Raw genomic sequence first — 12,832 nt, forward strand, 5'->3', positions numbered from 1 at the left:
ATTTTACATGGGAAAAGGTATTTCTTAGAACTTTCATCTTTTGATCTATATTTTGTTAATAGTGGAAAAAAACATCATTTTTTTATGAACAAGATGTTTTTTCCTCTAAATTTGACACAAGTATGAAACTTACTCTAAATATTTAAGTTTTTTTAAATAAAGGTTTTATTTATTAGTGAGTGCGAGCACAGATGGGGTGGGAGGGGCAGAGGGAGAGGGATAAGCCGACTCTGTGCTGAGCAGGGAACCCAACTGAGGGGCTAGATCCCAGGATTCTGGGATCATGACCAGAGCCAAAGGCAGATGCTTAACTGACTGANCGCTTAACGACTGAGCCACCCAGGATCCCCCCCCAGCCTTTCTTTACCTTCATTTCCTCATCTGCTAAATAGGAATGGCAATCACATGATCAATCTTGTAGGGTTGTTGTGAAGATTGCAGACATTAATCTTGAATGAATGTGTATAAGTTAAAAAAAGTACTTGCCACATAGGGCTCTGCAAGTGTGACCTATCATCGTTACCATTTTTGTTTTTATTTTTAGTGTTGGAGGAGATTGAATGCCCTAGACCAGTGGTTCTCAAACTTTATCAGCTGACAGAGTCACCTGGAGGGCTTGTAAAATATGATTGCTTAACCCCACCCCCAGAGTTTCTGACTCAGTTGATCTGGGATGAGGCCTGAGAATTTGCGTATCTAAGTCAGAGTATACTGAGTATAACTAAGTATACTGAGGCTGCTGATCCTAGGGCCCCCCTTGGAGAACCACTGCCCTAGAGATGGTGTGACATGTAAAGGAAGAAGTAAATTGTGTTCTGCTTTTGTATTATTGTGACAGAGCACTTGAAGCAGCAGCAGGCCTCATCCACAGTGTTGGGGGAGAACACAGCAAGTCATCTGGGCATCACTGCAAATGGTAAGCCAACTACCCAGATCTTTTTCATCAGGTCCTTGCTGTAACACTGTCCTTAACAGCACATTGGTACATTTGGGGGAGTGTGGACCTTGAAGTCAGGCACAATTCCACCTCAGTTGCCACTTTCGTACTGCAAACTGTTTAATGTCTCTGAGCCTCAGTCATCCTCATCTGTAAAATGGGGATGATAATTCCTACCTCCTGATGTATGCAATTGTGCTATGCACAGTGCCTGCTGCATTGTAAGATACTGAGCAAATTTTCCCTTCATAGGACTACTGGCAGGATAAAATGAGATAGCATTATGAAATGCTTGGCATACGTTAAAGGGTACTACCCTTCCCCCCCCCAAATTCCTTCCTTAGGGCTTCAACCTAGAAACAGCTAACAAGTGAGAACAGGGTAGTCCCCTAAAGTAANTTTTCCCTTCATAGGACTACTGGCAGGATAAAATGAGATAGCATTATGAAATGCTTGGCATACGTTAAAGGGTACTACCCTTCCCCACCCAAATTCCTTCCTTAGGGCTTCAACCTAGAAACAGCTAACAAGTGAGAACAGGGTAGTCCCCTAAAGTAAATCTGGGCAATTTGTTTTCAGGGTCTCCTGCCTCCTCTTCTATGTGCCCTTTCTTTCCTCTGCTTCCTCTGTCTCCCTTGAGTCTTGGCACAGGTAAGGTTTCCTATCGGTTCACCTGGCACCAGAGAGCTCCCAAGACCCCAGAAGCAGCTGCTGTGAATGCAGGCACCCTGCAGACTGCCACCTGGTCCCTGGTTCTCCTGTGAAGAAGTCATGCAATGCATACTTCAGGGACCACTGATTAGCCTTAATTTTTTACACTCCATTTTAAGGCAGCTTTCTCAGTTTTTTTTTGATGTTGTTCTAATTAAGTCTTTCAACTGTTTTTAGATCAAAGGCACTTAGAAGAACAAGAAACTCACTGTGAAAAAGAAGATAGCAGTATGCTTTGGACCAGAGAAACNGTGCTTTGGACCAAAGAAACTCCGGATCTAGAAGAGGATACAGAGAGGTAACAGAAAAAGCTGGACTTCTGAAAGGATTTAATATACTGTATTAGTTTGTATTAGTTTTTCTTCTGGTATTGACAAATAAGACGGGAAGGAAAGGTCTATCTTCATACTATTCCAATAGCCCCTATTCCTAAAAGTTTTTTGCTTTTAATTGTAATTGTGATAAGATAAACATAACAAATTTTCCAGTGTACTGTTCAATAGTGTTAAGTATATTCACATTGTTGTGCAACCAATCTCTTGAAATTATTCATCTTACAAAACTGAAACTCCGTACTCATTAAAAACCAACTGCCCGTTCCCCCTTTCCTCAGTTCCTAGCAACCACCATTCTACTTTCTATGAGTCTGACTCCTCTTGATACCTCATATAAGTGAAGTCATACAGTATTTGTCTTTTTGTAACTGGTTTATTTCACTTAGCATAATATCCTCAAGGTTCATCCATGCAACATGGTCAGAATTTCCTCCATTTTTTTTTAAAGATTTTATTCATTTGACAGAGCACAAAAGCAAGGGGGAGTGGCAGAGGGAGAGGGAGAAGCAAGCTCCCCACTGAGCAAGGAGCTGATATGGGGCTCGATCCTGGGACCCAGGATTGTGATCTGAGCTGAAGGCAGATGCTTAACTAATTGAGCCACCCAGGCACCCCAGAATTTCCTTCTTTTTTAAGGCTGAATTCTTCTGTGTGTGTGTGTTACATTTTGTTTATCCTTTCATTTATTGGTAGACACTGGGTTACTTCCACCTTTTGCCTACTGTGAATAATGCTGCTGTGAACACGGGTGTACAAATATCTCTTCTGAACATCCTGCTTTCAATTATTTTGGACACGTACCCTGAAGTGGTGTTGCTGGATCACATGGTAAATCTATTTTTAATTTTTTGAGTAAATACCATACTGTTTTCCACAGCAGCTGCACCATTTTACATTCCTACCAACAGTGCACAAGAGCTCTAATTTCTTCACAACCTTGCCAATACTTGTTATTTTCTGTTTTTGTTTTTTTTTTTTTTTTTTTTTTTTTTTNTTCTTCACATCCTTGCCAATACTTGTTATTTTCTGTTTTTGTTTTTTGTTTTGTTTTTTTTTTTTGATAGTAGCCACTCTAATGGAATGAGTGGGAGGTGATATCTCATTGTGGTTTTGATTTGCATTTCCCCAGTGATGAGTTATGTTGAGCACCTTTTCATATGGTCCATGGCCATTTTTATATTTTATCTGGAGAAATAACTGTTCAAGTCCTTTGCCCATTTTTTAATAGGTTTTTTTTTCTAGTCATTTTTTGTTTTTGTTTGTTTTTACTTCATTTTGTGAGGCAAACATAGGTTTCACCTTTTTTCAAAAATGTTTCGATTAAAGGCCTCGGAAGAGAATTTTTAGATCTTTGTAGCCAAATAAGAGAAAAAGGGGGCAATCATCCAGACAGCTGAGTCTAAAAACATAAGGTTGCCTCAAGAAACCCTATTCCACTCCTGATTCAGAGCNTAAGGTTGCCTCAAGAAACCCCATTCCACTCCTGATTCAGAGCTCTCCTTTGACCCATGCTGTAAGGTAAACCACTTCAGCTCACCTCTTGTGCCTTCGACTTCTCTTGCCTTGTCCTAACCATTATTCGGGGCCAGGACTGGCGTGAGGTGAATGAGACACACTCCTGGGCACAAAATTGAAGGAGACACCAAAAAATGCAGGAGTCAAGACAAATTATTNGGTTTCACCTTTTTTCAAAAATGTTTCGATTAAAGGCCTCGGGAGAGAATTTTTAGATCTTTGTAGCCAAATAAGAGAAAAAGGGGGCAATCATCCAGACAGCTGAGTCTAAAAACACAAGGTTGCCTCAAGAAACCCTATTCCACTCCTGATTCAGAGCTCTCCTTTGACCCATGCTGTAAGGTAAACCACTTCAGCTCACCTCTTGTGCCTTCGACTTCTCTTGCCTTGTCCTAACCATCATTCGGGACCAGGACTGGCGTGAGGTGAATGAGACACACTCCTTGGGCACAAAATTGAAGGAGACACCAAAAAATGCAGGAGTCAAGATAAATTTTTTTTTAAAGATTTTATTTGTTTATTTGACAGAGATAGAGACAGCCAGGGAGAGAGGGAACACAAGCAGGGGGAGTGGGAGAGGAAGAAGCAGGCTCACAGCAGAGGAACCTGATGTGGGGCTCGATCCCATGACGCCGGGATCACGCCCTGAGCCGAAGGCAGACGCTTAACCGCTGTGCCACCCAGGCGCCCCAAGATAAATTTTTTTTTTAAAGATTTATTTATTTATTTCACAGAGAGAGAGAGACAGCCAGCGAGAGAGGGAACACAAGCAGGGGGAATGGGAGAGGAGGAAGCAGGCTCCCAGCGGAGGAGCCTGATGTGGGACTCGATCCCAGAACGCTGGGATCACTCCCTGAGCCGAAGGCAGACGCTTAACCGCTGTGCCACCCAGGCGCCCCAAGATAAATTATTTTAATGCAATATCTTTTTAAGTGAATATTGATGCCAAAAAATCCACGTCGAGCAAAATATCTAAGTTTTGAAGAAAAAGAGGATCTGAATCTACTCTTGTAGATTCACCTTATCCTAATCCTGGTCCTGTGGATCCTTAGGGTAGCCTGCAGAATTCTTTCTGCTGCAAATGATAGAAAACCCCACCATTGTGCTTGGATGAGTTTGTCTCACACAACAAGAGGCTGTCCCCCCCGGTTGGCAGAGCATGCCTGGTATTGAGCTTAGTGATGCANATGCCTGGTATTGAGCTTAGTGATGCGACCAGGGACTTAGGCTCTTTGGATATTCCTGCTTTGCCACCTTAACGTGTTGACCTTTATTTTCAGACTTGTTACCTCCTGGTTGCAAGATGGCTGCAGTCCACACACCAAGCAGAAATTAAAGGGTGGGGCAAAGGAATATTCTGATTCTGCCTCTTTTTATCTGGAAAGCAGGAACTTTCCCAGAAGTCCTCCTCAGTAGTGCCCACTTATATCTCACTGGCCAAATGTGATGCATGGCCACTCTCAGTTGCAAGGGAGACTAGAAATTGAGTTTTTAGCTTTTTATCTGCTATAGAAGAGGAACGGAAGGGAGAAGAGTGCTATGAATAACTTTTAGGTAGTGAATCCAGTTTCTGTCACACTCTTTAAGGGCTAAATTATTCTGTATGAGGAAGGAAAAGAAAGAGATCTGGAAAGGAAGGTCTGGGAAGTGGAGGAGGAGACTGGAGCCCTGGGACCTGCAAGGAAGGTCCTGGGGAGATAGAAAAGACAAAGAGGTAAAGGGGGAGGAAGATAAATACTTTAAAAAAATTTTAGAAATCTTTTTTCTAGGGATGCCTGCGTGGCTCAGTCGGTTAAGCGTCTGCCTTAGGCTCAGGTCATGATCCCAGGGTCCTGGGATCAAGTCCCACAATGGGCTCCTTACTCAGTGGGGAGTCTGCTGCTCCCTGTGCTTGTGCATGCTCTCTCTCTGACAAATAAATAAATAAAATCTTTTAAAAAAATAATTTAAAAAAAAAGAAATCTTTTTTCTATAATGTATGATGTAACTCCAGCCCTTCCATCTCCCCAAAACACCTTCAGTAAAAATGTACACTGTTATTTAAGCAAAAGAAGATTAGCTCAAAAAGGCCAAGTTAAATTTGGTTGTATAAAGTGCTTTGCTTGTGATCAAAAGTTAGCTAGTATTACTGTTTCCCAAAAGGGCTGGCTGAGCTGGACACAGATAGATGCCCACGGTGGGACTTTTCAGGCCTTCCGAAAGCACTCTCTGCATCCTTTAGCCTCAGAGGCAGTCCTTCATCCAAAAAAGTTGTAGGAATGAGCATACAGTTGTAGCCTCAGGTGGAAATTGACTTAATGACCTGGAATTGAGACTGAGTCTAGCCTGGGACTTTGGGAGCTAACTGTTCTTTCGGGTGCTGAGGCTCTTGATCAAGGGGCTAAAGCAGAGCTTGGGTCTGCATTTAAATCAGATCTAAGTGACCTCTGCTACTCTAGTTACAATCTCACCGAGCTCTCATTTTCTCATGTGTACAGTGAAAGCACAGGTTCGAAGGGTCTTTCCCACTCTAAAACACTGTGTCTCTTTGACATGGGACAAGGATTGTCTCAATTCTCTTTGCTTGCCCTTGGACAGAGCTCACTCTACTCTCGATGAGGACCTAGAAAGATGGCTACACCCCCCTGAGTACAGCACGGAGCTCCAAGATCTGCCTGAAGGCTCTACAAGGTTATTGTTCTCCCATCAGGGGATCATTTTCTTACTTTTCAGGAAGGAGGTCTAGATTTTAGGTTTTTTAAAAAAATACCTCAGTTCCTTGAAGAATGAGTGTCTGGTGATGTCATTACATTGCTGTTGTTAAGCCAACGTTGGCTCCTGTCTGCCCCTCTTCCTCCAACCACCCACAGCACTCAAGATATTGATTAGCAGATTGATATCAGTATAGAGAGAGGCCTCTACGATTGCTGTACCTTGGCCCTTGTCACCTTCAACATTTTCACCAGCCATTTGAATTAAATCAAAAAAGGCATGCTTATCAAGTTTTTAGATAACACAAATCTCAGAATGAATGCTAATGTGGTAGGTGATAGACTGGATTCAAAATGGTCTTGGCAGTGGAAATGTTAGATTCCTCTAAAAGATGAAAGTGAGCATTGAGATATGTACAGTGTGAGGGATCTGACCTAATGGAGAATTTTTGATTGAAAGATCCTCCTCGCTGGAGTTCCATTGAAGGGAGGAAGTGTGTCTTATTTTTATATGCTCGGCATTTAGCATGCATTTTGAGACATGGTAAGAATTCAAGAAATTTCTCTTGAAGAGGGCATAAATAACGACTCCATGAAGTCTCAGTTTGATGCAGTTGCTAAAAAGGTCAATGCAACATTGGTGCTGAACAGACAGACGTGTAGTCCGGGGCAAGGTGATGTCTCCTGCTAGAGAGAGGACTCCTAGGACACAGGGTGGGATGTCTTTCTGGGTGCCATATATTAAAAGGGATGTTGACAAACAGAAAAAGGTGGCAACCATGTCCTATGAGAACAGCTGAAGAAGCTGGGGGCGCTTAGCCTGAGAAACACAGATGGGGTGGAGAATTTGATAGTTGCCCTCAAATACCCGAGACACTGTAAAGCGAAGAGAGTCTGCCTACTCTCTTCTGCCCAAAGGACAGAGCTAGTGACTAGAAACCGCAGAGTAAGGTATTTTTATTCTGCAAAGCGCACGCTTTCTAAGAGCCATAGCTATCCGATAGAGAAGGCAACTGCCTTTACGCTGCCTTGAGCAACAGCTCCTCCCACTCAAGCACAGGCTAGACAACCCTGGGTCCGGGCATTTGGATGGAGGTGGAGGAGACCCCGAAGGCTTCCTCCAGTGCTAGAGCCTATGATTCTATTAGTGATGAGAGGTTAGGAGGGAAAACGTCCTTTTTGCTCTACCGGGCTTTATTTTCTCTCTTGTTTCACATATTTTGTTTTGAATATTTAGCAAATGAAAACAGAAGAAAAATCCCTAAACAGTGTCAAATTGGTTGAGCCAGGGTCTGTTGAGCACTGACAGTGAGCCAAGTGCTGTGCTGGAGAAGCAGAGGGTAGGGTGTCTCTGCCCTTCGGGAGCTTACAGTTGAGTGGGGGAGATGCTTTCTGCTTACTAGTTTGGCAGACATGGTCTTAAGTCATTAGATACTTCAGTCAGAGATACTTCAGAGAGAGTTTCAGGACATGAAGTAAGGTAATAAAATAAATGGTGGTTATAAAAAAGACACCAATTAGAACATAAGTGGAATGCTTTGTGGGGGTTGGGTGGAGGTGAATAATATAGGCTAGAGGTTGAGAGCAGCGTCTGAGACAGGCAGCTTGCGTCGGACTTACGGGGCCTGTAACTTAACTTCTCTGTGCCTCAGTTTCCTCATCACTTAATGGGGACGGTAATGGTAATGGTAACTACCTCATATAGTTGTAATAAGGATTTAAATGAGTTAATGTACATGATAGTGCACCAGCCAATGCTGGCCACTAGTGCTACCTATTATGATTCCTTTGGAGCAGTCTTGTTCTCCTGGCCATTGTGCATATGGTTTGATGCTCAAAATCATTGTCATTGAAGGGAGGCAAATATCAAGGATCAAGAAGCTGGTGAAAAGAAGAGAAAAGGGGAAGAAAGGATCAAATCAGAGAGGAGGAAATCAGACAGCTTTTTAGGAACTTCTGAAGAAGGTATGAATGAATGACTGTTTTATAATGTAGCCTGGAGTCCTTGGGCTGTGATGAGCATCCGAGTTATTTAGAAATGTTTTGCAGATGCTATACATAATCCTTCTATGCTCTTCTCTTGTAGTTCAGCCCACGTTTTCTGTTCATTGCCAGTCATAGCTTCATCACAAAACAGTAACAACATCCAATTCTATTTCTAAAGCAAGCCTTTGGCCAGTCTCATCATCTTATCTAGCACACTGTCTGGAAAGATGTTTTGCTTCTAATTGTCTAGTGTCTTCAAAAGAGTTCTAAATTTAGCTCACACAGAGCCTGCAGAATCTGATAAGAAATCATAAACTGTGGAATTTATATGGAGTCTACAGGTAATGTGAAAGGTATAAATTAATCTTATTCCAAAACTATTTCGACAGAGCCTTAGGCGTCATTCACATATGACACCCTCCTATATCTAAGTTCCTCCTACTTAGGAAGNGATGTTTTGCTTCTCATTGTCTAGGGTCTTCAAAAGAGTTCTAAATTTAGCTCACACAGAGGCTGCAGAATCTGATAAGAAATCATAAACTGTGGAATTTATATGGAGTCTACAAGTAATGTGAACGGTATAAATTAATCTTATTCCAAAACTATTTCGACAGAGCCTTAGGCATCATTCACATATGACACCCTCTTATATCTAAGTTCCTCCTACTTAGGAAGTTAGAAATATTAACTCTTTCAGAATATCTGGTATCCCTTGCATCCCTTCCCTGGTTCATTCTCATTCTCCTCCTTTCTCTGCCCTGTTTTGTGCTTTGTGGACTGTATCTCCTGGGCTTCCTGGCCAGCAGGCTTCCCACTGGTCAGTGGGAAGAGGGCAGAAGAGTAGCTGGGGTATTACTTCCCCTGCCTGCCTTCGTCCAACACCTCATCTCTGCACAGAAGTGGTGTCCCTCCAGAAACACAGCCTCTGTAAGGCAGCCTGTCCTTCTCAGTTCCAGCTGTCACTGGGTTCCAGTAACTGTTGTGTCCCCCCCCCCACCCCAGTCCCTTTAGACTTTGGAGTGATAATGGCCTCCCATGGCTGCTAGTCACTGGATGTCTTGCCATCCCTTGTCTGCTCCCTTAACTCTGACTGTACCTGTGTAAATAGTCACTTCGTTGAAGGGCTTGGGGGTGCATTTGATTTCCTCTGCGACCCTGACTGGCACAGGGCCCAGAGTGTGTGAGCATTTAGCTAGTGTTGAATTCACCGAGAACATAATGCAGGGACTTTGTGAATCAGCATCATTAGTGTCTGTTGCTGTGACAGGGAGCTGCAGAATGTTAGGAGGGGAAGCCCATTAACCATGTTTTTAGAAAGATTCTCTCTCTGTAGAAGAAAACAACCGTTGTTGGTCAAACAGTCCACCCGAAACTAGAGAGAGAACACTAATGTGACTTCTGAATACTGGCCCCCTTTGACCCACAGTAATCTGGTTGTGTTTTCTTCTTTCTATATTTCATCAAGAGGAACTAAAGCCCTGTTTTTGGAAGCGACTGGGTTGGTCTGAACCATCCAGGTAATGAGTTGGCTTATACTTCTAGATCAAAGTTCACTGTCTGTAGACAACAGAAGCAGGCTTTAAACATTCACCAGCATCTAAATAAATATTAATGATAAAGTTACTGATAAATTTCTTTAAATGATAATGAAGTCAGAGTTGCTCAGTTTTTTATCTGTTAATGTTTATAGTTAATTAAGATATAAGGTGAAATTCATGCCAACTTTGGTGAAGTAGTCAGTAGAGTCAGTGCAAGAGCAGTTTAGACAGAGGGAGGACAGAATGCTGCTCTCAGTTGGTTTGCAGTCATTGCGCATTCCCATGATCATCTCCTTTGAATATAAAGATCAAAATCCCTTCCCTTGAATTCAGTTGAATAGAAAGAAACTGCTGTTTGTGTCTTTAAAAAACATGTACACCAACTCGAAACCCCTCTTTTGTTGTTGTTCTTTAAAAAATACACCCACAGGATAATCGTGCTGGATCAGAGTGACTTGTCAGACTGATGGGAATTGGATCATAGGTGGTCTCCTGGCCTGAGTGTGAGTGTCCTGCTTGTGAACTCCCGCCTCTCCTCATCTGCTTCAGTCACCAGCAGGGCAGGGATTCCGTAGCTCACACTTTGTGCGGCCACCACGGTAGACAGAACCACTGGCCCCGTCTGTTTGCAGCACATTTAACAGTTTGGTTTTAGTTCAGATTTCTGAAAAGTGAAAGGTAGCTTTTATTGTAAGATTTCTTCATTGTTTGCAGAATGGCTTTTGGTTTTGTTGTTTAAGATTTTTGAAAACTTTAACTCCTGTTATATAATAAAATGTTTACTTTTAATACCATTTAGGTTTTAGCTGTGTAAGAGATATTTCTGTGTTTTAATTATCGGGAGAGGAACTGCCACCCAAAGAGGCTTCAATTTCTGTAAACAACATTTGACATATAAGCAGCTACTGCTACCCTCTCTCATGTAAACCGGCACCAGTCATCTGTATTTTTAGAACAGAAATACTGCCTTCCTCTTGGCTAGGATTGCCGTATTCCCATTCCAGCTACAATTGACTTACATGATGAAAGTACAGGTAGGAATAAAAGCCCAAGATATTTTGAACTCTTTACGGTGAACAGACATCATTTCTGTATATTTCAGATTGTATACCTGCCTCACATCATTAGTGCCTTAGAGGAATGAAATTGTGGTGAGATGAAGATCACAACCTTTTTTCTAATTCAGCCTCTAGTGACTACTGGCCAGATGCATACACGTGTCTAGCCTGGTTTTTAGAGGAGCGATATACCTTCATCTACCTCAAGTTGGGAGCCTTCACATGCGAATGAAAACCTTTTCTTAGAAGCTGTGTGCTGTTGTGCAGGACTAGCCAGCTAACAGTTTATTCTTAGCAAGTAAATAATAGGTCTTTTGTTTCTGGAAACTGAATTGTTCTTGAGGATGGTCCTATTCATACAGTTATTAGCACCACAGAATTTTACCCTGCACAAATAAAATAGGAAAGTACAAATCTGTTTGACCATTTTGAAGCAAGAGAGAGTTGTTTGTCGTTGTAACCAGAAGAAAACCAAAGCAAATTACTTTACAAATAATACTATGTATAAGAAACTTAGAGGAAACAGAGACTTGTAATATATAGTCCTTCCTCTCATAAACCTTTAATTGGTGAGACAGAACCAACATATGTAAAAATATAAGGACTGATAGCAGATATAGCATGAGAAATAGTGAGTTGCTATATTACAGCATTATCTGTTAGTATTCATAAAGGCTACAAGTCCTACATAAACTCCCACTGATACGATTTGTAATCTTTTGTCTACAATGTCAGTAGAGTAGACTCTTCTGGCTGGCCAGTGACTATGTAATATTGGCCAACATTAACAATAATAATGTTGGTAGATGATGTTTATTGGTTATGGAGCAACTGTTAGGTGCAGGGTTCCATGACCTTCCCAAGATCATACTGGAGCAAACATATTTGTAAGCTTACAGTAAAACATAGTAGCTTTCCTGAGACTGTAGTTCAAGGGTGCCCTAAGCAAAGTATAAGGATTGTGGAAGTGAACCAAGAGCTAACTTTAGGTTAAAACTGATGGTGATATATCCTTTATGAACTTAGTCCCCCATCCTCACATCTGTTCTGTGGGTTTGGTGCTGAGTTTTTGGAGTATACTGAATCCTTCATTTTTCCTCAATATGAGGAAGCAGACACATAGGGGATGGTTCCAGACACTATGTGTTCCAGACACATAGGGGATGGTTAAATGTTGGCTCACTATTTTTTTTAAGATTTTATTTATTTATTTGAGAAAGAGAGAGAGTGAGCAAAAGAGAGAGCACAAGCAGGGGAAGAGGCAGAGGAAGAAGCTGACTCCCTGCTGAACAAGGAGCCTGATGTGGGGCTTGATCCCAGGACCCTGGAATCATGACGTGAGCCAAAGGCAGACACTTAATGGACTGAGCCACCTAGGTGCCCCAATGTTGGCTCCCTATTGAATGAAATTTTCCCCTTGGAAATTTGGATTATTAGAAATTTCCAGATTAGATTTCAGTCGTTTTTTTTTTCCCCCAAGTACATTACTTTTGGCCCTTTTCTGAATGCTAATGGTAATGTTGTATATGTTGCTATTAGAAATGGATTTTAAGGGCACCAGCCTGGCTCAGTCAGAAGAGCATGCAACTCCTGATCTCAGGGTCCTGAGTTTGAGCCCCCACATTGGGTGCTGAGATTACTTAAATAAATAAACATTAAAAAAAGAAGGAGAAGGAGAAGAAAGGGGTTTTAGTGAGGTGCCTCTCAAGACAGAAATAAGTTGGTCCTCTGGGAGTAATATAAGTAAAATCCACTTTCCTACTGAAGATGCTTAACTATATAGTGGAGTAAAATTAAAGGATCTTCTATAAACATGTGACTTAACAGACATTTGGAAATAATACTGAAAAAGTAAAGAGGAGGGATGTATTCTACCGGATATGAAGGCATAGTATAAAGCTGCAGTAATTAACAGAATATGGTATTAACATCACAATGGAAACCTGCTTCTTTATAGCTCCATCTCCTCCCCTTTCAGTTGTTGATGTTTTTGCAATTGCATCTCTATATAAAGTGTGGCCAAAAACATGAGCTAATAATTTTTAAAAATACATTAGTCTCC

The 12,832-nt window shown here is 41.7% G+C and overlaps 2 long non-coding RNA genes across 3 annotated transcripts; both read left to right on the forward strand.

Moving 5' to 3' along the window:
• Window positions 1-344: 344 nt before the first annotated feature.
• LOC117795627 lies at window positions 345-1,866 on the forward strand. The gene is made up of 2 exons (XR_004619697.1): window positions 345-916; window positions 1,826-1,866. It is a non-coding gene; the product is annotated as an uncharacterized LOC117795627 (long non-coding RNA).
• A 33-nt stretch (window positions 1,867-1,899) lies between these two features.
• On the forward strand, window positions 1,900-10,506 carry LOC117795628. Of its 2 annotated transcripts, XR_004619699.1 has the most exons (6): window positions 1,900-1,946; window positions 2,677-2,811; window positions 6,076-6,168; window positions 8,044-8,153; window positions 9,640-9,691; window positions 10,143-10,506. It is a non-coding gene; the product is annotated as an uncharacterized LOC117795628 (long non-coding RNA). The 2 variants fall into 2 exon arrangements; XR_004619698.1 differs by lacking the exon at window positions 2,677-2,811.
• Window positions 10,507-12,832: the final 2,326 nt, after the last annotated feature.

Source organism: Ailuropoda melanoleuca, chromosome 13 (genome assembly GCF_002007445.2).
Source record: "Ailuropoda melanoleuca isolate Jingjing chromosome 13, ASM200744v2, whole genome shotgun sequence".
NCBI classification, from domain to species: Eukaryota; Metazoa; Chordata; class Mammalia; order Carnivora; family Ursidae; genus Ailuropoda; species Ailuropoda melanoleuca.